This window comes from Ursus americanus, chromosome 4, assembly GCF_024610735.1.
Source record: "Ursus americanus isolate L20-20 chromosome 4, mUrsAme1.1.p, whole genome shotgun sequence".
Classification (NCBI taxonomy): Eukaryota; Metazoa; Chordata; class Mammalia; order Carnivora; family Ursidae; genus Ursus; species Ursus americanus.
The window spans coordinates 15,133,162-15,156,795 of NC_142130.1; the positions used below are offsets into that span (position 1 = coordinate 15,133,162).

Here is a 23,634-nt window from a genome sequence, read left to right on the forward strand (position 1 = left end):
GTTAAGGCAGCTATTTTAGTCCATACTCCACAGGGTAAAGGTATACACTTGACAGGAAAGACAGGTCTCAGAAGTAAAGAGCCAAATGGAAACTTTACAACTGGGGAAAAAAATGATTTTTTTTTAAAGATTTTATTTATTTACTTGACAGAAAGAGAGAGAGAACAAGCAGGGGGAGGAGCAGAGGGAGAAGCAGGCTCCCCGCTGAGCAGGGAGCCCGATGTGGGGCTACATCCCAGGAGCCCAGGATCATGACCTGAGCAGAAGGCAGAGGCTTAACTGACTGAGCCACTCAGGCGTCCCAGGGAAAAAAATTATTTGACAAGATAACAAGTACAAGGGAAAGTAAACACTGAATAACTGATTTTCCAAGAAAGAAAATAACACAAATAGATAAGAAAAATATCCAATTATAATAAAAGAAAAATTTCCCAATATTTTGCATCTTTAGCACTGAACAGTAAACAAAACACAAAACCCAGAGATTTCTAACTAAAATACTTTAAGCCTTATTATCCTATCTCCTCCTGAGCTCCTGTGCCAGCTCTCATGATTCATCTCTGAAAAATACTGATTCTATATAATTTGTATGATACAGAATTTTAAAGAATGCTGGACTATGAGAGCCATCTGGTTCAAGTCTTGGTTCTGCAGCTATGACAAAGTATGTGAAACAGCATCACTTCTCTGAGCTATAATTCCTTATTTGTAAATTAGGACCTAATTAGTGAGGACAACTTACTTAGCTTTATAATGCAGTCCCGTTGTTAGAGAAGGCAGTTATTAGGTTCTAACAGGACACCTGGAGGCCAGCAGGAGAGGGAGTCACAGAGAGCCAACCGTGGGCAACGGCAGAGGCCTGCCCTGGCCGTGCTCCTCACGAAGCCCGATCAAACCAGACAGGCCCAAGATGGCAGATGCCATGATGGGAAACCACTGATCCAATCAGGAAGAAAATTCAAGAAACCCTGTATCCCTACCCCACGTCATGAATATTCTAACCCCTAGTTAACAGCCCTCAATAAAAGACAGAAACCCAACCCCACCACAACATGCTTCCCCCTCTCCCCACCCCCCTCCCCCGCCATGCAGCCACTTGCTCCAGTTTCCTCCCACCCCAGCTCTCACATCTCCAGAGTATGTACTTTCACTTTAATGAACTTTATTGTTTGCATCATTCGTCCCCTATGTTATGTGTCTGTCCCTGAATTCTTTCTTGTGACAAAACCAAGAACCTTTGGTAACACTTCAGGAACACAGGCTGGGTCTCTTCCCCAGTTCACCTGGCAATACCATGATCTAATTTTAGGAATGCTGTAAGGGTGACTCCTGTTTCCCCAGGTCTCAGCATTAGCCAAATTCTTCACTGCTCTGATTACTTGTTTCTGGCAGATAAGGAGAACCTACAGGTCAGGCAGCATGACTAGCAAGGTCTAGGGCAACAATGTCAACAGATATACAATGTAAGCCACAATGCAAACCACATAATTCTAAATTTCTAGTAGTCACATGAAAAATTTTATTAAAGAGAACAGGGGGCAATTACTCTAAAAATATATTTTACTTAACCCAATATATAACCCAATAAAATATATATGATATATATAAATTTAACCCCAATGTGATCATTTCTTGTAATCAATATTTAAAGTCAAGATTATACCATGTCTTCAAAATCTAGTATGCATTTTATATTTACAGCACATCTCAACTATGACTAGTCATATTTCAAGTGCTCAATACCGCACATCACTGGTGGCTACACTGTGTAGTACATGTGGAGGTGGAAGGGCAAGGGAAGGGAGACACGATGGCAAACAAGGGCCAAGGTGTCTGGATGAGTCATAGGACACACACACACACACACACACACACACACACACACTATAGACTGGTGGTGATTTAAAAAAAAAAAAAAAAGGCCAGCCTTACATGGCAGGTAGATCAGAGAAAGTTTGTCTTTGAAATAAATTGCCATCTCTACTATGAGTGGAGCCCACTATAAGGAAAAAAAAGGGGGGGGTTAGATAAATGACTTTCATATCATTTCAAAATACCTGAATTTAAAGTATTTCTTTTTATGAAAGCTACTGTTTACTTCACCTATTCACAACTGTGAGGAAGAAATATGTCGGGAATATATTAAAAGGTATTATAAAACAAAATACATTTCTCAATTAAATCATTTTTAAAGATTAGTGAAGGAAAAACAAAATACACTTCAAAAGTACACAATAATCAAATCAAAAGTTTTATTGTGGGGCGCCTGGGTGGCTCAGTCGTTAAGCGTCTGCCTTCGGCTCAGGGCGTGATCCTGGAGCCCCACATCAGGCTCCTCCACTGGGAGCCTGCTTCTTCCTTTTCCGCGCCCCCCCTCCCCCCGCCTATGTTCCCTCTCTCGCTGGCTGTCTCTCTCTCTAATAAATAAAATCTTTAAAAATTAAAAAAAAAAGTTTTATTGTGACTTAGTTTCTGAAATTTCAACGAAAATATCAAATCCCTCTTTTGAATGAAAATAACAAAAAACGTTAAGTAAATTTACAAATACTGAAACCTCTACATATTTTTAAAACAGATACAATTTCTTTCGTTTTGAAGGACAGTGTAACAATTTTATTCCTTAATTGTTTCTCATGCAAAATAAAGGACACGTGATCTTTGTGAGAATCTAGGGTCCCACCCAGGTTTCATCTGGCCACCCTTATGTTCCTAAGCCATTTTTAAAAAGTTATCAGATTATAGGGGGTGCCCCATCGGGTAAGCATCTGACTCTTGATTTTGGCTCAGGTCATGATCTCAGGGTCGTCAGTTCACCGCATCAGGCTCCCCACTGGGTGTGCAGCCTGCTTAAGATGCTCGCTCTCCTGGAGTCGCCCTCTGCCCCTTCCCCACTCTTTCTCTTAAAAAAGGGTATCATATTATAATGAACTCAAAATGATCCCATTAAACATCTGACTGGAAATAAACATCAAATCAGACTGTCCTTTATAAAATATAGTGAAATATATTTCCTCATACATAGGAGAGAAAACAGTAATAACAGGGAAGGAGAGAAAACAGTCATGTGAAGGATCTCTGTTCCAATGAGCCAAGGGAAAACAGTCAAAAGGTATGACTGAAAGCAACTGGCTTGAAGAGGGCAGAACATGGAGAAGAGAATAAACGATACCTATTAAAACCAAAAATTCCTGTCTTTTACATACCAAAATTTACTAAGTTAATTTCTTTTGGGAGCAAAAACTTAAAAATTAAGTAACAAAAAAACTGTATTACCATGCACTAGAGAGATGCACGGACTGATGAAAGGAAGGAGGAATGAATAAAAAAGAGACTCCTAATGGCTTCAATATACCCAAGAAACTTGCAATGGCCTGCCGTTTCAAATTTTATGGCTATATTGCTAATATGAAAGCATGTGGTCCACCCCTGAATATGTTAGAACCTAGTAAGACTGAATTTAACACAGTCTGGGCTGTTTGAAAAGTTGGAAATACTTAAAAATAAGGACAGAAAACAAGCAGGGATAGGACACTTTTTGTTTTAACATTATTCCATCAATCGCTCATCCTTCTACCTCTATGTGGGTTTTAAATTCTTGCTCTCACTCTATTCTGGGTTCTTTGAGATAAGAAGAGAGCTAGATTTTGTTTCTGGTTGCATGGTGCCTAGGGAACCTATGGAACCAACACCAAAATTATATGAGGCATGAAGATACATTTTTATATAATAAGAGCAACCCACCATAACAAGTTCTACTACAACATTTAATATAAGGCTTAAATCCACGTAAGAATTCAAGCTTTCTTTGACTTTCTGATGATAGATAACCACAATCTTTCGGGTCCCATTTTAGTTATAGAAGCTTCACATCACGTAACAATCATCCAATGGTAAAGATACAGGGGATCAATTAACTAAAACTCCAACATGTATGTGCTCCGCTTTTCTGAGTTTATCTTTTTTTATTTTTAATAAAAGATAAATCATACATTTTCAAAGAGACCACTGCTCAGACATATACAAAGGCATAAGCCCTTCTGAAAGAAATTGAGCCTGTATGTGTTTTTCAGCTTCATCCATTAATGGGGGAAAAATACCCTAAAGACTAAGAGTTTTTCAATGTAACCATTTGACTACCAATTTGAAAATTAGTTCTCCAGAGGCATAAAATCTCAACCAAAAGAAAATACTTCACACACAATGCCATTTATATGGTAAGGCCATTCATTCTTCACATTTAATAACACCACTTCAAAATCACAGGACAGTGAAAGACAGAGGATAGATAATGACAACGAACTTTTCTACAATGAAAAGAACAAATTAATCTACAGATGATATGATTAAAAAGTAGACAGTAAAAGGGGGGGGGGTGCCTGGGTCGCTCAGTCAGATAAGCACCTGCCATGGCTCAGGTCATGATCCCAGGGTCCTGGGATTGAGTTCCGCGTCCGGCTCCCTCCTCTGTGGGGAGCCTGCTTCTCCCTCTGCCTGCCACTCCCCATCCCCCTGCTTTTCTCTCTCTCACTAATAAATAAAATCTTTTAAATTAAAAAAAAAGGAAAAAAAAGCAGAAATTAAAAGGGTCACTGCTTCTTGGGAGGGCCGCAACTCTTTGGGGCCTTATCTTCAATCTAGCAAGACAAAACGTTTATCAGTTCTCTTAGGATAATCAAGTTCTGCGAGAATAGATGTTAACAAAATACACTAGAGAAATATAAGAATGAGAAGAATGATTTACTAATTTACATTGAGAAACGTAACCACAGCCTGGAACATTCACTGATGCAACAGATGCTGGCAGCACCCAGTCACCTCCTCGCCGCTCAACCTCCCTCAGGAACTAAGCAGCTTCTTTCCACAACACCTGAGGGCCATCTCTGGCCACAGGTTAGGTCAGGGAGGAGTTGCTGAGGAGCTCATGTCCTCCCCACCCTAGAGCGTATCTCCACCAACGCGGAATGCGAGTTGGCAGACAAATTACTCCAGCTTCATTGCCCCTTGAGTGCAACAACTCAGAGGCATGGTCTATTCTGTCTCCCAGCGATACCCAAAGGCTGTGAGCCCCAAATGCCCACAACAGTAACCTACTCTTTAAGGCATCTGTCCTGGCCTCTTTAACTCTTCTTACTTCCCCACTACTCCCCACCCCCACAGGAACTTTCTGGGTTCACTTTTCAAGTAAAATGGTTCTACCAAGGGTCTGATTTCCTTGAAATCAAATCTAAGACAACTGGTCAGCATAGTTCTTTTCTTAGTAGGAAAATCTTATTGTTAAGCCAAATTAATTTTAAAAAGTTGTGGGATGACTAGAGAATCAGAACATGAGAAAATAGGAGGTCTGAAGGACTGGTCAAAAGAGTTGACAGATATTCTTGAAAATAAGAATCTATCTTTTGAACAGTTCAAAGAACAAACAGTTCTAAAACATACAAAATGCTGCAGATTAGAACTACAGTGATATACCATTTCTCATCTACCAGATTAAAAATACACACACACACACACACCCCCCCCCCAAAGTTCCGACTATGCACTGTTCGCACGTGAGTGAACAGGCAAACTCACACATTGCTGGAAGGGATATAAGATGCCATAATGCCTAAGGGAATGTGGCAAACTGCCTAAAAAAAAAAAATGCATATTTAAAATCACACCTAAAACTCCCATTCCTGAAACAGATATGGTACATCCATGTAATGGACTATCACACAGCCATGAAAAGGAATGAGGACTGACTCTATACAGTGCTATAAGATGATCTCCCAATTTGCTTATATTTTTTTAAACTAGCAATATAGATAAAACCAGTTACCTAGAAGGGGAGTAAGAAAATAAAAACATACCTTATTTTGAAGTAACATAAATATTTTATATATAATTATAAAACAAAACTAAATCAAAATATTTAAATTCTAAATACTAAAAATAAAATTAAATAAATGGACCTAACTATATAACAAGATGGCAGAAAAATCGTACAAGTGGATTTACTTCAAGTACTATAAAAATAATACTTTCACTGTAAACCTCAGTGGGACACAGGCCATAAAAGCAGTTTTTAGGAATCATATTAGTGGTACTGGTTTAAATATAGAAATATACATAAGGATACAAATAATATTACCTATAATAGAGTTCTATATGTATTTTATATCTTACATGTTTCACTTATATATTTTATATTTTAACAATATATTTTCTATTACATTTATATAAAAATAACACATAACATTATAAATATATAAAAGAAAAAAGTTTACATAAAAGCCAACTTAAAAAGGCTCCTTGGCCAAGACCATTTGAGCATCATAGTAAGAATAAAAACTGCAATGCAATAAACATATAAAATATTTAAATCCACAAGCTCAATGATACTTAAAAAAAAATCCTCATTGGTCTACTTTTCCAAGACTCTAGGAAGCAACTCAATAGTTTGAAAACTATTTTAAAAATTAAATAAATAATAAATAAATAAAGGAAAGCATCAAGTATTTAGTATGCCTTTCCTGTGCAAACTTGCCACAGAGTAACCAAGTATCTGATGAGAGAAGTTTCTCTTTATAGAGATATTACAGGTCATAAATAAAGGCTTGATATAATTAGGATATCAACATTTTGCATGTTCTCATTGAAATAAGAGAACTAAGCAGTGATCAAGTCACCTAATATCACAAACAGAGACAACTAAGTATGTATGTCTTCATGGAGTACTTAAGGACCTCCTTACGAAATATTCTGTCACCTCGACACCACAAAATAAAGTAAGAAAAAACCTAATTAGATTAAGCTATTAGATTTAACTACTCGTTTGCAAAAAAAGCACAAGGGAAAGAGAGGCTTTTAGGACAAGAATGTAATTAACTAAACACAGAATGAGATTACCTCACATGGCAACTAAATTAAAAGGGAAATAATGCAGTAAGTAAAGAGGTAGAAGAGTAAGATGTACATACCAACCAAATGTAATGTATGGGTTTTGTTGGGATTTTGTAGAAACATTATCATCATAATCTCATATCCATTAGAATGTTCACTATCCAGAGAGAGAGAGAGAGAGAAAGAGAACAGCACAGAAAATAACAAGTGTTGGAAAGAATGTGGAGAAAAGAAAAATCAGAACCCTTGTGCACTTTTGGTGGGAATGGAAAATGGTGCCGCCACTCTGGAAAACCGTATGGAGGTTCCCATATGATCCAGTAGTCTCATTTCTGGGTGTATGCCCAAAAGAAGTAAAAGCAGAATCTTGAAGAGAGATTTGCACACACATGTTCACTGCAGCATTAGTCACAACAGCCAAAGATGGAAGCAACCTAAATGTTCAATGACGAATGAATAAAGAAAATATGGTATATGCATATAATGAACTATTCAACCTTTAAAAAGAAGGAAATCCCGTTACAGGCTACAGAACTGATGAACCTAGAGGACATTATGCTAAGTAAGCCAGTCACAAAAGACAAATGCTGTATGATTCCACTTATACTGTATAAAGTAGCTAACATCAAATTCATAAAACCAGAAAGTAAAATAAAATGGATGTTGCCAGCTGCCGCTAAGAGGGAGAAATGAGAGGTTTTTGTTCAATGGGTACAAGTTTTATAAGATGAAAAAGGTCTAGAGAACTGCTGTACAACAATGTGAATACAGTTAACACTACACTTAAATATTTTTAAGTGCAGAGTCAGTACGCTGAAGATGACAAATTTTATGTGTTTTACTAAAATTTTTCAAAAGTATACTTAAATCCCTTCTCAAATACAAAACAAGTTATTGTCAATTTTTAAAGTGTGATAATGGTATCATGGTATATATTTTTAAGTAGTTCGTACTTTACATAGATACATACTAAAATACTTACGAATGAAATCATGTGATACATGTATTGGCTCCAAAATAACTGGGGGGAGGTGGTGGAGGGAGATATGGAACAAAGTAGTTAAAGATGAAACAAAATTGGTGACTACTGCAGCTGGATGAGAGTTCATTATGCTATTCTGTCTTCTTCAGTGTGTATGTCTGAAAACGTGCGCAATAAAAAGTTAAGATAATAATACACACTTGTTGTATTAATGGGTTCTACTAATACAACAAGATATTTACAGAAAAGAGTATGCAACATTTATTTAGGAGAGTAGCTGTGAATCACAATGATGTAAGGTACAATTAGAGTTAAAATAACTTGTACCTAGGCAAGTGAAGAGTAAGCAAAAGAGAATATTACAAATCCTTCATCCTTATTTATATTACAAAGTTGAGGGTGGGGGTGGTAGAGGTAAGGTATACATTCCCACAAAACATTCCTTTATGGCATTTTCAGGGGAAAAAAATACAGGATACTACATAGCACAGGTTTCACTAAAAACCTCGGCATTTCTCAGATTCATGAGAAAACTACCACTGTGAACCAATACCTATAAATGTATTACCACATCATGCAAACGTGTACAAATGGCTGTGGTGTCCTCAGCTAGACCACAAGCAAGCCTGTTGTAATCTTGGCCTTCTGCATCTCTAACACTAACACTTATTTAGAACCAACATAAATGAACATAAATTTCTGTGATCATGACTTAAAAATGATTTCAGGACTTCTCAACAAAATAGGCAAATGAGTTGGAAATAATCTGATTTGCAATACAGTCTAAGAGCCACCGCAAAAACAACCCAATGTATCGTCTCTGTGAGGGGCACACTGAAAAATTCACTTGAAGATAAGCACTGAGAAGAGAGAGCCAACTGCATAGCATCTGCGCCTCAGATGCCCACCAGGTCTGCACAACGGATTCTCACGGGTGACATGCCATAAACTGCTAGGGCTCCAACAATCAAGAAAACCAACAGATTTCAAATGTGAACTCTGAACATAAAGCCAAGGGCAGGTAATCCGAATCATGGAGTTGATTTACCACAGAGTTGTTTCTTGCATGAGAAACTGTAATGCTCCAAAGGAAACAGCAGATTTAACAATGGCTAATGAGTCACCCAAACACCCTAAAGAACCCAGCAAGTGCCTCATAAATTAATGAAGCAGCATGGCATCCTTCATGCTAGGTAAGGCTACACAAAAAATTCTTATTTTCTTCAACATTCCCCATTAACTGCTGACAGAGGGAACAGGGAGAAGAAATCTTCCTCATACTGACAAGTCCATCTTTAAAATGAATCACTTCCTAGGAATATGTTCACAGATAACTCATCTCACCCACTTCTCCTGGTTCTAGTTTTTAGTAGCTTTTATTTCAGACTGATGCATATACTATTTCCCACCAAGTTCTATGAGCCTTTATCAGTCTGTAGCTACCTGATTCAATGTTTAAAATAAAAATTAAATAATTAAAAATTTTAGTAGTGTACTATAGAAAATATTTTGAAACAGAGTATCATTAATTAATTCTAAAAAAATCCAAAAAGTAAAAATTCATTCTTCTACTATTTTTTGAACTCTAAAATACATCCAATACCATTTAGGTAAGGGATTATTTTTCGTATGGGAGAATCATTCTGATTTTAGTTAACCGTAATGAGATCATTCAGCCTACAGTGAGAATAAACTTTAGAAATCTAGTCCGATTTTATCATCTAATTTTACAAGAGTTCTTGCCAAAAGTCATCCAAGACATATGCAGAAAAGAAAGCAAATCTCAACTCCTACAAAGTGGCTTTTCTGCTTTGTAACACAGCTCACTGATTTTTATTCCACAGAGAAAGGTTTCTAAAAATAATCTTTTTAAATAGTAAGAATGGCTCTCCTGAAAATCATTCACTCACTAAAAACAGGTAGACTCTTAGCCATTTAACTGCCCATTATCTAAAAACATTAAGATAAATACAATATGCAAAAAGACTATTTTAGTAAGATGACTGACAAAAACACAGGAGCTATTACTGATGCTATAGCTTAAATTTAACAAGAAAATTTTATTCACAAATTCAGCCCATTTTTTAAAATACAAGATCATCGTTATATAATACTTGTTATCCTGGCAACCACAGCCACGGCATTATAAAATCTACGGATAATGGACATCTCCAAAGTAAGGGTTCACCCTTTTCTTTTATAATTAAATAATCAAAAATTACTTTAAGTGCCTTACATTACACATATTTTTTAAAACATTTCTTTACTCCAGAACATAGATGTATTTTGTCAAACTGTGTGAAACTTAAAAAATTCTTAATAGATGCTTACAAATAAGAGAATAATAAAAAGACCAATTAAAACACTAGCATTTGGAGTGGGAAGGATTCTTACCATTGGCAGTGCATTGATGTGGGGATGTGCAATTGAATATCCGGTACCGCCAATCACAAGTTGCTGATGCTGAGAAAAAGGAAAGTAAAATATTCAGTGTGCCCTAAAACAAATCCAGCTTAAGAAATTTCCCATACCAAATTTTCATGTATCAAATTCTATTTACATCTGTAAGGTTCCCACCACCAGCGATTATCCTTCTATCCCTCAACAACTGTTAGCATGAACAACAGCAGCAACTTTTGAGTAGTATGTGGCAGGCACTGAATCTTTACAACATTCCTAAAAGGTTGACACAATGAACAAAATGAGATTGGAAGAGATGAATTTGCACAAAGTGTACATTCACCCCCATTCAACTTAACTTGTGCAAACGTTACTGCAACAGGGCCCAGGATAGTGTGTTCATCATCTATGATCATGAGCCATAAAGCCTGGTATCAAATTACCTTCTACATATTCTGTTTAATAAAGACAGATGCATGATTGGTTTCAAGTTTAATCTCTTCATAGTTTACGTTTTACAGAGTTTACCCAATCATCTGAATTGCTAAACCACAGCACGTTATTTTCTGTGTGCCTTCTGTGTCAATATACAAGTTGTTTTTCGCACACCCTGTCAAAGCGGCGGCTCTCAGGCGGAATGCTGACCACGGCAGATTCCACCATGTGCTGGGCTCCAGCACGGTTTCATGCAAGAGGGCAAGCAGTGGCCACAGAAAGGAAACCAGGAGCTTTATTACCTCCTACACCTTACTGGTGAATTAAGTCAGTAAACACTAAAAAGATAGCTAAGCAAATACACTGAATAACTGGAGAAAGAATTTAATCCCTTGAAGTTTGCTCCTCTCTGATCTTATCTTTAATTGACTAGAACTCGCATTTGTGCTCACTGCCAACTCCATGGCCATACTAAACAACTTCAGTGCTACTACAGAACTTCCAGGTAGTTAAGTTACACTACCTAGGAATTAAAATAATATTTATTTATTTTTATTTTTTTTTAAAGATTTTATTTATTTATTCGACAGAGATAGAGACAGCCAGCGAGAAAGGGAACACAAGCAGGGGGAGTGGGAGAGGAAGAAGCAGGCTCATAGCAGAAGAGCCTGATGTGGGGCTTGATCCCATAACGCCGGGATCACGCCCTGAGCCGAAGGCAGACGCTTAACCGCTGTGCCACCCAGGCGCCCCTAAAATAATATTTATTAAACATGGCACGCACTTACTGAAATTACAGACAGCTACGTCAACACACAAGATCCCACCAGTCACTGGTGCTTCAAGACACCGGAGCGAGTACCAAGGTGTTTTGGCACGAGACACTTGTGAACTAGCTGATAGACCCTTTCTAACATCTACTGGAGAAATGTTCTACAGACATCATGACTGAGTCCAAACAAAAACTGAATTACCACCAGGCTCTGTTTATCTCCGGGTTATTTGTTATAAACATCAATTGTTTTATCATAAAGATTTCATGAATTTTTGAGCTATAAGCTATACAGAGCTACTTGTTATCCAAACACTGGCTGAGTACCCCTATCAGAGAAGAGTTCTGGCACACATTCATTCTGCTTATTTATAAGTAATTAATAGGTGCTATTGAATTACATATATTTTAAAACACAGAAAACAGAAGCAAAAAAAAGATGTGTGCCCGCACATCAAATATCCTTCTTGATAATCTCAACCATCTTCTAAAATGATTAGATCGTGGCAGGTGAAAAGCTCATTCTAGTAGTTTAAGTATCAACTCAATACCATTATCTCGTTTCCTATGCTTATTCACATTTCTTATATTCAGGTTTTTTTGCATAAATCTTTAAACTATTAGTCTGTTTTGTGGGGGCTGGTTAAAGCTAGATAATATAAGCCATAAATCTACATGATCAAACAAAAGTAAACTTATAAAAGCAAGCTCAGACACATGGTGATTCCCAGAAATGGAGCAAAGGACTGGGAGGGCCACTGCTGCTTTGTGGAGCACACACTCCTCCAAATCCCTTTACGTGACACCTTAGACAGGACTTTCTGACATCGGGCTAAATAGGGGTACAAATCTGAATCCCTATGTTAAATATCAGTAACATTTAATTTTTTTTTATTAAAAAATGAAGATAAATAGACTAATAGAGCCCTGTACCCCAATGAATATTTGTTTTCACTACCACGGTGTATACACACATACCACACATAAACTCACAAATCTGCCTTTGGAAAATTCTAAATTAGATCATTGCTCCTCTGCTTGATTCTCTTACTTTTCTGTGATTACTGAGTCTTTCTTTCATCATGCTCACAGAGGTCTCTAATCTCAGTTTTCTCTGATCATCCTCTCTCTATTTTTATTTTCTTCATTGATTCATTTAGTTCTTCCTTTTAGACTATCCCTCCTTAAGGGAAAGGGTCATAACAGTAATTTAATAAACATTTAAGTAGTTTAAAAATATCTGATTCTAGGATTTGAAGGGTGAATAAATCGGTGGAATATGATATGTCAATGGGTATGCCCATTTGCACATACAATACAATCTGAAAAACTAAGGAACTCCTTTTTTTAAAAAAATTTATTTCTTTATTCCAGAGAAAGAGAGATCTTGTGCGTCAGGGGAGGGAGAGGGAGAGAGACTCCAGAAGACTCCGTGCTGAGCATGGACTTCTACGTGGGACTTCATCTCACCAGCCTGAGATCATGACCTGAGTACATACCAAGAGTCGGACACTTAACCGACTGAGCCACCCAGGTGCTCCAAAATGGAGGGATTTTGAAAATATAGATGATATATGATATGACACGATGATATATATGCTGGGCCATATTTTGGTTTCTACATTAGCTGTTCTCCTAGTCAACTCATTTAGCCGTGCCCTGGCCATTTTGGAGTGCACTTATAACGCATATCTCACAATTCTTCAGCTTATAAAATGAATTATCTGAATTTTAAAGGATAGAATTATATATTCTATAAAAGAATTACAAAATCTAAGGTGTATTTACAGACAGAATGTGTATTAAAACTCTTCGTACTAAAGTAATTCAAGTTGTCCAAAAAAACCAAAATGTGTATCCATTACACTTGCCTTTATAAACTCACTTGCCCCACATCTCCTACTCTCACCATAGCATGTCACCAGTCCCTCTGTTTTCTGCACACTTTGGCTGCCATGACATTACTCGTTCATCTACCAGAAATTTCCTTCTGCTATGGTTCTGGCCACAAACCTAGCCCAAATTTTTCAAGGTTCAGCCCAAATCACCTTCCTCCCTTGATTATCCACCCCACTACCCAGAGACACATACGAGCCTCCTTTATTATGACTGTGTCGTGCCTTATTCTCTTATGCCTACCCTACCAGACTTCCTCACACCAGGGACTTATTTGTTCACCTTGCTGTACCACAAAAGACCTAAGAATAGTGAACAGAACATACACAAATCTTAAGATCCGTAAATTGACTAAGTATTACATTACTCATAATATAATGTGGGAATAGATACATATTCAAAAATAAAACATAATAGAGACTGTATTACAGCACAAATATATCACATTGGCAAGGGAGAACTTAACAGTGGATTTTTATTTTAAAAGTGTTTAGGAGAGCCTGGCTATACCCAGTAATTTCAGCAACACTTCCAGGAAGTGGCAAATAAAGGCTGATATTTTGCATTAAAAGAAAACTTAAGAACATGTGATCAATCACATGCTACATAAACTAAACCCATTTGCTTTATTTGTGATGCAAAAAATGTTTGCAGGCTTTGGTTTTCTACAAAGCTTTGCTTTTACAATCTATACTTCAGAACATTTTTACCTGAAGTAGATGAGGTATTAATTTTAGAATAGGATTTCAGCATAGAAATAGACACTGCTAACTGAGCAGACATCTTTTAAAAATCTACCCCCTACACATAATTAGGAGAATTTGTTTCTTAAGATGCAAAAATCCTTTAAAACAGCACAACAGTATATTCTTCAAAATTACTACCCTGCAACCTCTAGAAGTAAATTTATTTGATTTACAGATTTCTTGAAAAGCTAATGGATTATGGGTTCTTTCTCGAGGGAAAGGTATAAGCAAAACAAAAATGTGCTTATAATTTAAAGTAGCAACATAATCTAATCTAGAACCTAGTCGCCAGAAACAAATTCAAGAAATTGTACCTGAGGGGCGCCTGGGTGGCACAGCGGTTAAGCGTCTGCTTTCGGCTCAGGGCGTGATCCCGGCGTTATGGGATCGAGCCCCACATCAGGCTCCTCTGCTGTGAGCCTGCTTCTTCCTCTCCCACTCCCCCTGCTTGTGTTCCCTCTCTCGCTGGCTGTCTCTATCTCTGTCGAATAAATAAATAAAATCTTAAAAAAAAAAAAAAAAAAGAAATTGTACATGGTATCCTTAACAAATAGAAATTACAAATGAATTCAAATTTGAGGAGAATTTGGGGAAATCATTCCAAGAGTTAAGAGAAAAACATAAGAATCCTAACGTAATTAATCTGCTCAGAAAGATGTTTATTAAATGAACTTCCTGGCAAAAGAAAAGTCGCAGAAAAGCCCAAATTAAAGTGCTTAGCACATGACTAAAAACACAACAAACACTGATTACCTGCAACTGGAACATTAAAAAAAAGAAAAAAATATTTGTCAAACAAAGACTTTCAACTGAATCTTCTCAATTCCACTGATCCGTTTCACAAGACTTTGTTGTCTTCCTCCACACGGCAATTTCTAATAACATACTAAGCATTCATTATTCATCAAGGCCTGCAAGGATCTAGATGTCTGCGGCCTCCTCTCCCCATTCTTTTTTTTTTTTTTTTAAAGATTTTATTTATTTGTTTGACAGAGATAGAGACAGTCAGCGAGAGAGGGAACACAAGCAGGGGGAGTGGGAGAGGAAGAAGCAGGCTCATAGCGGAGGAGCCTGATGTGGGCTCGATCCCATAACGCCGGGATCACACCCTGAGCCGAAGGCAGACGCTTACCCGCTGTGCCACCCAGGCGCCCCCCTCTCCCCATTCCTACTTTTCACCCAATCACGTACACAGATAACATTCCAGGAATCCAGATGATGAAGCTAGTGAAAAGGGGGAAAAAGCTATAACTGAAGGAATATCCTAAGGAAACCAACCCTGAGGTCAGACTGAAAGGCAGAATGGTCAGACTGAACAGCTCTGCCATCACTGGCTATAATTTTCCACTTGCCTTTGTTATTTAGGTGACCCAGGAAAAATGGATTCAAAAGCTGTATATTATGATCCCAATTTCCTAACAATCAGACGTCCTCAATACCACAAAACCACACCAAACCCGGGTAAACATGCACGGGTGCCTTATCACACTCTTACTGCTTACTTCAGCTGAGTTAGTTTCATCGGTAGCATCATGGGCGTTGAATTCTGCATTAAATCTATACAAAAACATGACTGCGCAAGAATAAGACAAATAGTGATCAAGCACCCTGAAATTTGCCTGTCAGAGTAAGCCATGCAACTAACGACAATAGAAAACACAAATTCTCTTACAGTAAGCCACAGAGTTTTTAAAATTGAAGTTTGGTTTGGGCAGTTTCAGGTGTTACTGAAAGTCAGATTTATTTTTCAGGCACTACATCTACCCATCAGAAGTTTCCAGTTCACTAACTTTCAAAATGGGAAGAGAATGCAAACACGTGAAAAGGCTTAGATTCGAACTTGAGTTGTGGTACTAGAAAGATAATATAAAAACATATGGATAAATATACACTACTGTCAGTTGCTTTAAAAATAACAGTGAATATATCAACAAAGTAACTATAATTTCCTTTTCCAAAAAAACTGATAACTAAATTAATGGTGCAACTTATAATTTATGATGCCTTAAAAATATGACAGACCTGACACTGTTTTCTTCTTAACACAAAGCTGATAATAGCTCACCTTTTTTTTTTTTTTTTTAAAGTAGTTTGGGAGAAAGAAACAAGTAGAGGGGTGACAAGAGGCAACAGGAATAGCATCAGGATCTAAGAAATAATAGGATGCAAAGAAAAATCAAATTTTGCCTATGGCCACATATGTAGGTAGGCAGGTACCTTAGCACTTAACAAGTTAGAAGAAAAAACTGATATAACTCCTACATCTTATTGGGTTTCTCACTCTTCCCAAGGGTTGAATATTTGATTCAAGACACCAAGAATTTGAACAGCTAATTAGGACAACACGAAAATCATTCTGCTGAACAATACATTCCCAGCAGAAATGAAACAGTTCTGCCAGTGATGCTGGGTCTTTGATTAAGTGTCCTACGGAAACACCTTGCAGATTCTAACCTAATTGTGACACAGTAGGTCCCTCACCCAGATTTAATTGGTCTAGACTAGCATCTGCACATTAGTTGCAATGAAAAGCTCCCCCAGGTGATTCTAGTGGGGGTTAAAAACCACTGGACTTCGTGGCACGAAAGGGCAGAATGGGGAGTTTCACGAGTCAGATTCCAATAAATAATCTATGGGCAGGGCTGGGGGGTGGGGAAGCATGGAGGGATCAATTCTTTCAAATATTAGCATTGCAAAGTGACTAGTTCTCAAAATTAGGGTGGGAATCGTACTGTATCAAGTACATTAAAAGTTTTATTAATTTGATTTTAAGGCTAACAATAAGGAACAAAAGATAAATTCAACCTCTGTCCCCAGAAAAAGACTACAGAACAGAGAAGTTATCATTTAAAAACCACAAAAGGAGCAGCGCTGATACCTACATTTAGACAGTCTCCCGAGTGAGACTCTGCTACATGTGACAAAATTGTAAGTAGTAGGTAGAAATTATAGAAAGGTATTTTTTTTTTCTGCTCAATATGATGGAAAACTGTCACACAAATCAATTGAAATGTTCAAACAAAACCTGGATCTATCACTCAGCACGACAACAGTGGCACACGATAAGGGGTCGTACATGTGCCCTCTCCAATTCCTTCCAACTCAGCATTCACGTGTACTATCAGGCCCACCAGTAGCTTCTGTGGCACCTCTGTGCAAATTAGACTCCAGGAGGACAAATGAGGAGGGGGAAAAAAAGGCTGTACCACAGTACAGGGGGTACAAGAGCCCGTCCTTTGGAGCCACACAGACTGGACTTGACTCCCAGGCTTGGAAACTGCATGCTAGCCCATCCAAGACAAGCTAAACTCCTGGTGCCTCAGTTTTCACATATGGAAAATAAACTGTTATAAGAGTTGAATAACTTAATATTTGTAAAGTGCTAAACAGTGCCTGGTGTAAGATTCATACAATCATTTTTAAATAATAACTATAAGTAAAAGGAGCCCTGCCCTCTGAAATGACGAAGTGCCATACCAGAGAAATGGCGTGGCTGACAGCGTTAGCCCAGATGTCAGCACCCACTTGTTCCCCTGGCCACGCACTCCTACGCAGGGCACTAACTGCCCGTTCATATTCTACTGGGCCATGTGCCACTATGACTGCAGACTACCGTTACATTCCGTCTTTTGTGAGTTCCTTTAATTGCATTACTCCTCAAAACAATCGATCACTGATAAAACTTTTAAGTTAGAACAGATCTGGAGTGTGCCCAAACATGGCGGTAGTCCTGTGCAACCACACAGTGACAATGAACACACCTTACTAGTGTGATAACACCAGGTGACAAAAGGAACACACCTGACCCTCTCAGTGAAGCAGACAGCCTCTCAATTACACCTGAAAACGAAATCTTCAACTTTCACTTTGTAATAGAAAAGGATAAGCTTCTTAACTTTTTTTAAAAAATTAAGAACATGAAAATTGTCATTCTGAGACACCTGGGTGGTTCAGTTGGTTAAACGTCTGACTCTAGACTTTGGCTCAGGGCATGATCTCAGGGCCATGGAATTGAGCCCTGCATCAGCTCCTGCGGCTGGGAGCCTGCTGGAGATACTCTCTGCCCCTCCATCTGCCCCTTCCCCCTTCTCCCTCTCCAAAAATAAAATAAAATAAAATTCTGAAATCTTTTGAGCACAGAGAAAAAAAAAATGTATGTACATTAAATTAAATTAGATATTAGCTTGAGAATTTTAAAATGATGTATTTCTATCTACTGCTGAAGGATGTAAAAGTCACTCTTATGTGTCTCTACTCAGTATTTCTTTACAGATTTTCACATGAAAAAACTCAGAAACTGGTTGCTTTGAGTTCGTATTTTTAAGATTGTTATAATCTACACAGTACCAATAAAGGCTCTGCCTTCAGTAAATCAAAACAAGCTCATTTAACTACCATGTTTCTATCAAAAAAAACTGTCAGAAATACTGTCCTTCAAGAAATCACGGCTATCCTGTCTCTTAATATAATTCATTCTAAACTTATATGATAAATGACATTTATAAGTCTAAAAAATGTCAATTCTCATCTGATGTTGGTTTGCCAAATTGGTTTCCATTTAACTTTTTCACCAAATTTAAAATGAGACATTTAAACAAGCAGATATAAGCTGTGCTGTCTTCCTGATCCACTCAGGACACACAAATACAGGGGCAGGGAAACAGACAGATACACTCACACACAGCCTCTCTTTCTCTCTCTCTAGGGATCATGAAAAGAAAGAAGACCACCTCTCTTAAGTAATTTCAATTTACTTATTTCAATACAGAACACCACTCTCCTCTCCCTGCCTACCACTCAAGTTATAATAAAGTACAGACTGCAACTATATGAATACTGCAACTGCTTCGTCTGTTTAGCCACTCCTCAGCAATGGTCTACAGGCTGGCAAACTATGGCCAGAAAGTTAAGTATTTTTGGTTTTGCAAGACACATGGTCTCTGTCACAACTACTCAACTCTACTGTTATAATGCAAAAGCAGTCACAGACAATACATGAGGAATGGGTATTACTTTTTCCAATGAAACTATTCATACACACACACACACACACACACAAAAGGGCAACAAGCAATATTCTATGTTGGCTACTGAAATACCCAAAACCACCCAAAATTCTACCGATCCAGGATGAAGCATAAATCTATTAGGTTAAATGAGCTAAAATATATTTTTTAAAAAAATCAAACTAACTGATGAAGTAAAAGACAAATTATTCAAGGATCCTCCACTAAAACTATGTAGCCACTCTATGGGAAAGAAATTTTCTAAGGCGTTCAAATATCATCTTATGTGACATTATACAGAACAATGAAGTTCAGTTAAAAAAATAAGTATTAAAACTTGAGTAGTTCTCTGTGATCTTCGGACACTTAAAAGACAGTGGAAGTAGAATGGAAAGAATAGCTACTCTTTCTGTTTAAACGTTCAGTTCTTTCACATCAAATTCATATAACCATAAGCATGTCCTCATCTGTAAACTGAGGCTATTATATAATACAATACTCTACAGAGACTGTGTATTCGATTGCCTGACAAATAAGGACACAGAGTTCGGTTTACTGTAAAACAACAATAGCTATGATTTAAAAACAAGAGAGTACCAATCCTATTAAGTCCCTAAAGATGTTTTCACACATACTACTAATAAATAGCAGCCAATTATAAATGCTTAGTTTAAAAGGACACAAAAGGGTTAAGAATACCATAGTATTAAAAGATAAAAAAATTCAGGGTCTGAGCAAATAATAATAAAACTGTTTATGACTTACCAAGAGATTACAAAAATAGCAATGGGAAGTATTAAAAAAAACAAACAACAAAGAAAGAGAACAATGAAAGCACAGAGTACCAGACTAGTCCTGGAAATGAACCCTCTTCACCAGAGCAAATGGAAACAGGAAAACATGTTGGCCATGGGCTTTGCCAAAACTAGCTGATGTTCATCAAGTAGTGGGCGAGAAGAAATGAGAATTGTTATGCATATTTTAAATTAAGAGCAAAGGAGCTTGTATTTTAGCTTTCTGACATAGTTTAATGACAACTGGACACCAAAAATCACTTCTATAATGTAAACTAAAATGTTGTAGCAAAAGATATTTTTTACATTTTTAAACAACCATAAGTCATAATATAATTAACAAATACAGAAAAGAAACAAACTGTGTATTTGTAATTATTTTTTAAATCAACTTCATAAATCTATAGACAGAATTGCATTTAAAACAAAATATCAATTTTCTTATCTTTTCCCAATTCTCTAATATCGAAGCAACTAAAGATTCCATCAACAACAAAGGACCTACATACTAGAAATGAACTCTCTCCATTAGTGATGCTTTAGTTACTCAAGAAAACAGAAACCAAAAAGCCAGATTCTTCGTCAGGAAATTAGGAAGCAACGTAATTTAAAGCCTATGTCTTTGTTTTTTGTTTTGTTTTTTTTAAAGATTTTATTTATTTATTCGACAGAGATAGAGACAGCCAGCGAGAGAGGGAACACAAGCAGGGGGAGTGGGAGAGGAAGAAGCAGGCTCATAGCGGAAGAGCCTGATGTGGGGCTCGATCCCATAACGCTGGGATCACGCCCTGAGCCGAAGGCAGACGCTTAACCGCTATGCCACCCAGGCGCCCCTTAAAGCCTATGTTTTATCTCTCAGCCAAGTTCGATGGCAGAACCGTCATTGCTGCTGTTGCTTTTACTGACTGTAAGAGTTGTCCCACCATAGACAAGAGAACTGTGGGGAGAAAGGAGGAAAAGAGAGGGGAAGAAAAGTTTTACTAACCTTTCTACTAGAATGTTAATTTTTAAAGTTAGTCCTTTACTAACAGTGGAACAAAACTTACTGAAATACATTAATAAATAATGATCTTTGCCCTGGCAGAATTTGAATTCCAGCATAATTTAGAATTAAGTGTTATGTACAAGGTGACAAGCTATGAAAAAGGAAAAGGTCCAAGGAGGGTGAGGGGTTCCGGAGTTTTCTGTGAGGAGGGGGTGGTGCCCCCAGGTTGCAGCAGTAAGTAGGATGCTCAGAACAAGTTTGTGTATCAAGCGAGAGCAACACGATACTCAAGAAGCTACTGTATGTTCTATGTTCTGTATGCAGGCAGTCACGCATGAAGATGTGCCTTACCTTCATGCTGTCACCTTAATGTCATTTTCATGTTTGTTGGAAGCCATACCTGGAACATCCATATTTACCAAATAGGGCATTTATGTTTCAATTACTCTAATTTTTTCTCTAACTATCCGTTCTTGCCTATAGCTCTTGTACATCATAAAGCTGTAATTCTAAGATAAATATTAGGCATTACAGATGACAGATTTATCTAAATACTTAGCATTATAGGGGCACCTGGCTGGCGCAGTCAGACCATGAGACTCTTGACCTTGGAGTCGTGGGTCTGAGCCCCATGTTGGGCATAGAGATCACTTGAAAAAAAATTTTTTAAATAAAATTTAAAAATTTAAAAATAATAAATATTTAGTACTATAATATTATGGAGGTCATCATAAATGTTATCAAATGAGAAAGAAGATATGCTAAATTAAAAAACTTTTGTAGGGATGTTTAGGTGGTTCAGTTGGTTAAGTGTCTACCTTTGGGATCCCTCCTACATTGTTGGTGGGAATGCAAGTTGGTACAGCCACTCTGGAAAACAGTGTGGAGGTCCCTTAAAAAGTTAAAAATTGAGCTACCCTATGATCCAGCCATTGCACTACTGGCTGTTTACCCCAAAGATACAGACGTAGTGAAGAGAAGGGCCATATGCACCCCAATGTTCATAGCAGCAATGTCCACAATAGCTAAATCGTGGAAGGAGCCGAGATGCCCTTCAACAGATGACTGGATTAAGAAGTTGTGGTCCATATATACAGTGGAATATTACTCAGCTATCAGAAAGAACGAGTTCTCAACATTTGCTACAACATGGACGGCACTGGAGGAGATAATGCTAAGTGAAATAAGTCAAGCAGAGAAAGACAACTATCATATGATTTCTCTCATCTATGGAACATAAGAACTAGGAAGATCGGTTGGGGAAGAAAGGGATAAAGAAAGGGGGGTAATCAGAAGGGGGAATGAAACATGAGAGACTATGGACTATGAGAAACAAACTGAGGGCTTCAGAGGGGAGGGGGTGAGGGAATGGGATAGACCGGTGATGGGTAGTAAGGAGGGCACGTATTGCATGGTGCACTGGGTGTTATACACAACTAATGAATCATCGAGCCTTACATCGAAAACCGGGGATGTACTGTATGGTGACTAACATAATATAATAAAAAATCATTAAAAAAAATAAATTAAAAAATTAAAAAAAGAGTGTCTACCTTTGGCTCAGGTCATGATCCCAAGGTCCTGGGATCGAGTTCCGCAGGGAGCCTGTTTCTCCCCCTCCTTGTGCACACTTGCTCTGACAAATAAATAAAATCTTAAAAAAACAAAAAACACAAAAAACATTTGTAACTGTCACCCAGAGTCTGTTTAGTCAAATTATTTTTTAAAGAAGCATTCTTTCACAGTTAACATCAAAAAGCTTTGAACTTTTTCAAGACACAGGATACAAAAACAAAAATAACAGAAAAAAATGCCACTGCAATGGAAAGTCTACTTAAGTCCTATTGCAGTTTAGACATAGTCTCAATTTTTAAATATCCAGCAAATGCTTACATTGTGCCTGGTACTGTATGTATTTACCTGCCATCGTAGGCTACCTTAAAATACTGAACTAGGAAAAAACAAAAAAACACAAATGTGGATACAGACCAAGGCTTCCTCAAATGCTTAAGAACTGCTGGTCTTCCCCCCTACACTGTGTTTAATATTCTTGAGTAGAACTAAAATAAAGAGACAGTGAGACCAGTTTATGAAAATGCACAAAACTAGAGCTATAAAGATTAGCTGAATTTGTTTCAATATTTTCCATTGTAAATTCCTGGAAAAATATTAAGTTAACTCTATAACTGTGCCTATTATCATATGTAAGACATAATTCTGGATTCCAATGAGTATTAAATGAGGAGTAGGTGGTGACAATCTGTGGCGATAGGGAAAGGGCAACAAAATCTTAAGCTCTTCTTCTTAAGTATGTAAGCCAGAAATTGTTTCAAGAATACTATGAGGAGGGCACCTGGGGGGCTCAGTGGGTTGAGCGACTGCCTTCAGCTCAGGTCATGATCTCAGGGTCCTGGGATCAAGCCCCACATCAGGCTCTCCACTCAGGCAGGAGTCTACTTCTCCCTCTCCTGCTCTTCCTCCTCCCTCGCACCCCCCACTAAGTGTTCTCTCTCTATAATAAATAAATAAAATCTTAAAAAAAAAAAAAAGAATACTATGAGGAAAAGATCTTTCCCACAAAGAGGATGAAAATCTGTTGTGTGTGACTCTTCACTGGCCTCTTGATCTCCAGTCAGGGTTAATCAGACTGGATTAGACGAACTCACAAAACCTAAGAAGGCCACTGAGTTTACTCAGAAATGCAAGGATATAGAACAGGAAAGGACTATCCGGTAGCAT

General features: G+C 37.6%; 1 protein-coding gene across 10 annotated transcripts in view; it reads right to left on the minus strand.

Moving 5' to 3' along the window:
- TBL1XR1 (TBL1X/Y related 1) overlaps positions 1-23,634 on the minus strand; it is a 167,620-nt gene that overhangs the window by 74,055 nt on the left and 69,931 nt on the right. For 6 of the 10 annotated variants that reach the window (XM_045788684.2, XM_045788675.2, XM_087861412.1 and 3 more), the window contains exon 2: positions 10,256-10,324. The exons of 1 other annotated variant lie outside the window; for it this stretch is intronic. The gene's annotated coding sequence lies outside the window, so the exon portion shown is untranslated. Of the gene's footprint in view, positions 1-7,861; positions 8,020-10,255; positions 10,325-14,424; positions 14,590-22,448; positions 22,550-23,634 lie in introns of those variants that run through there. 3 more of the 10 variants (XM_087861410.1, XM_045788674.2, XM_045788681.2) reach the window with 3 other exon arrangements.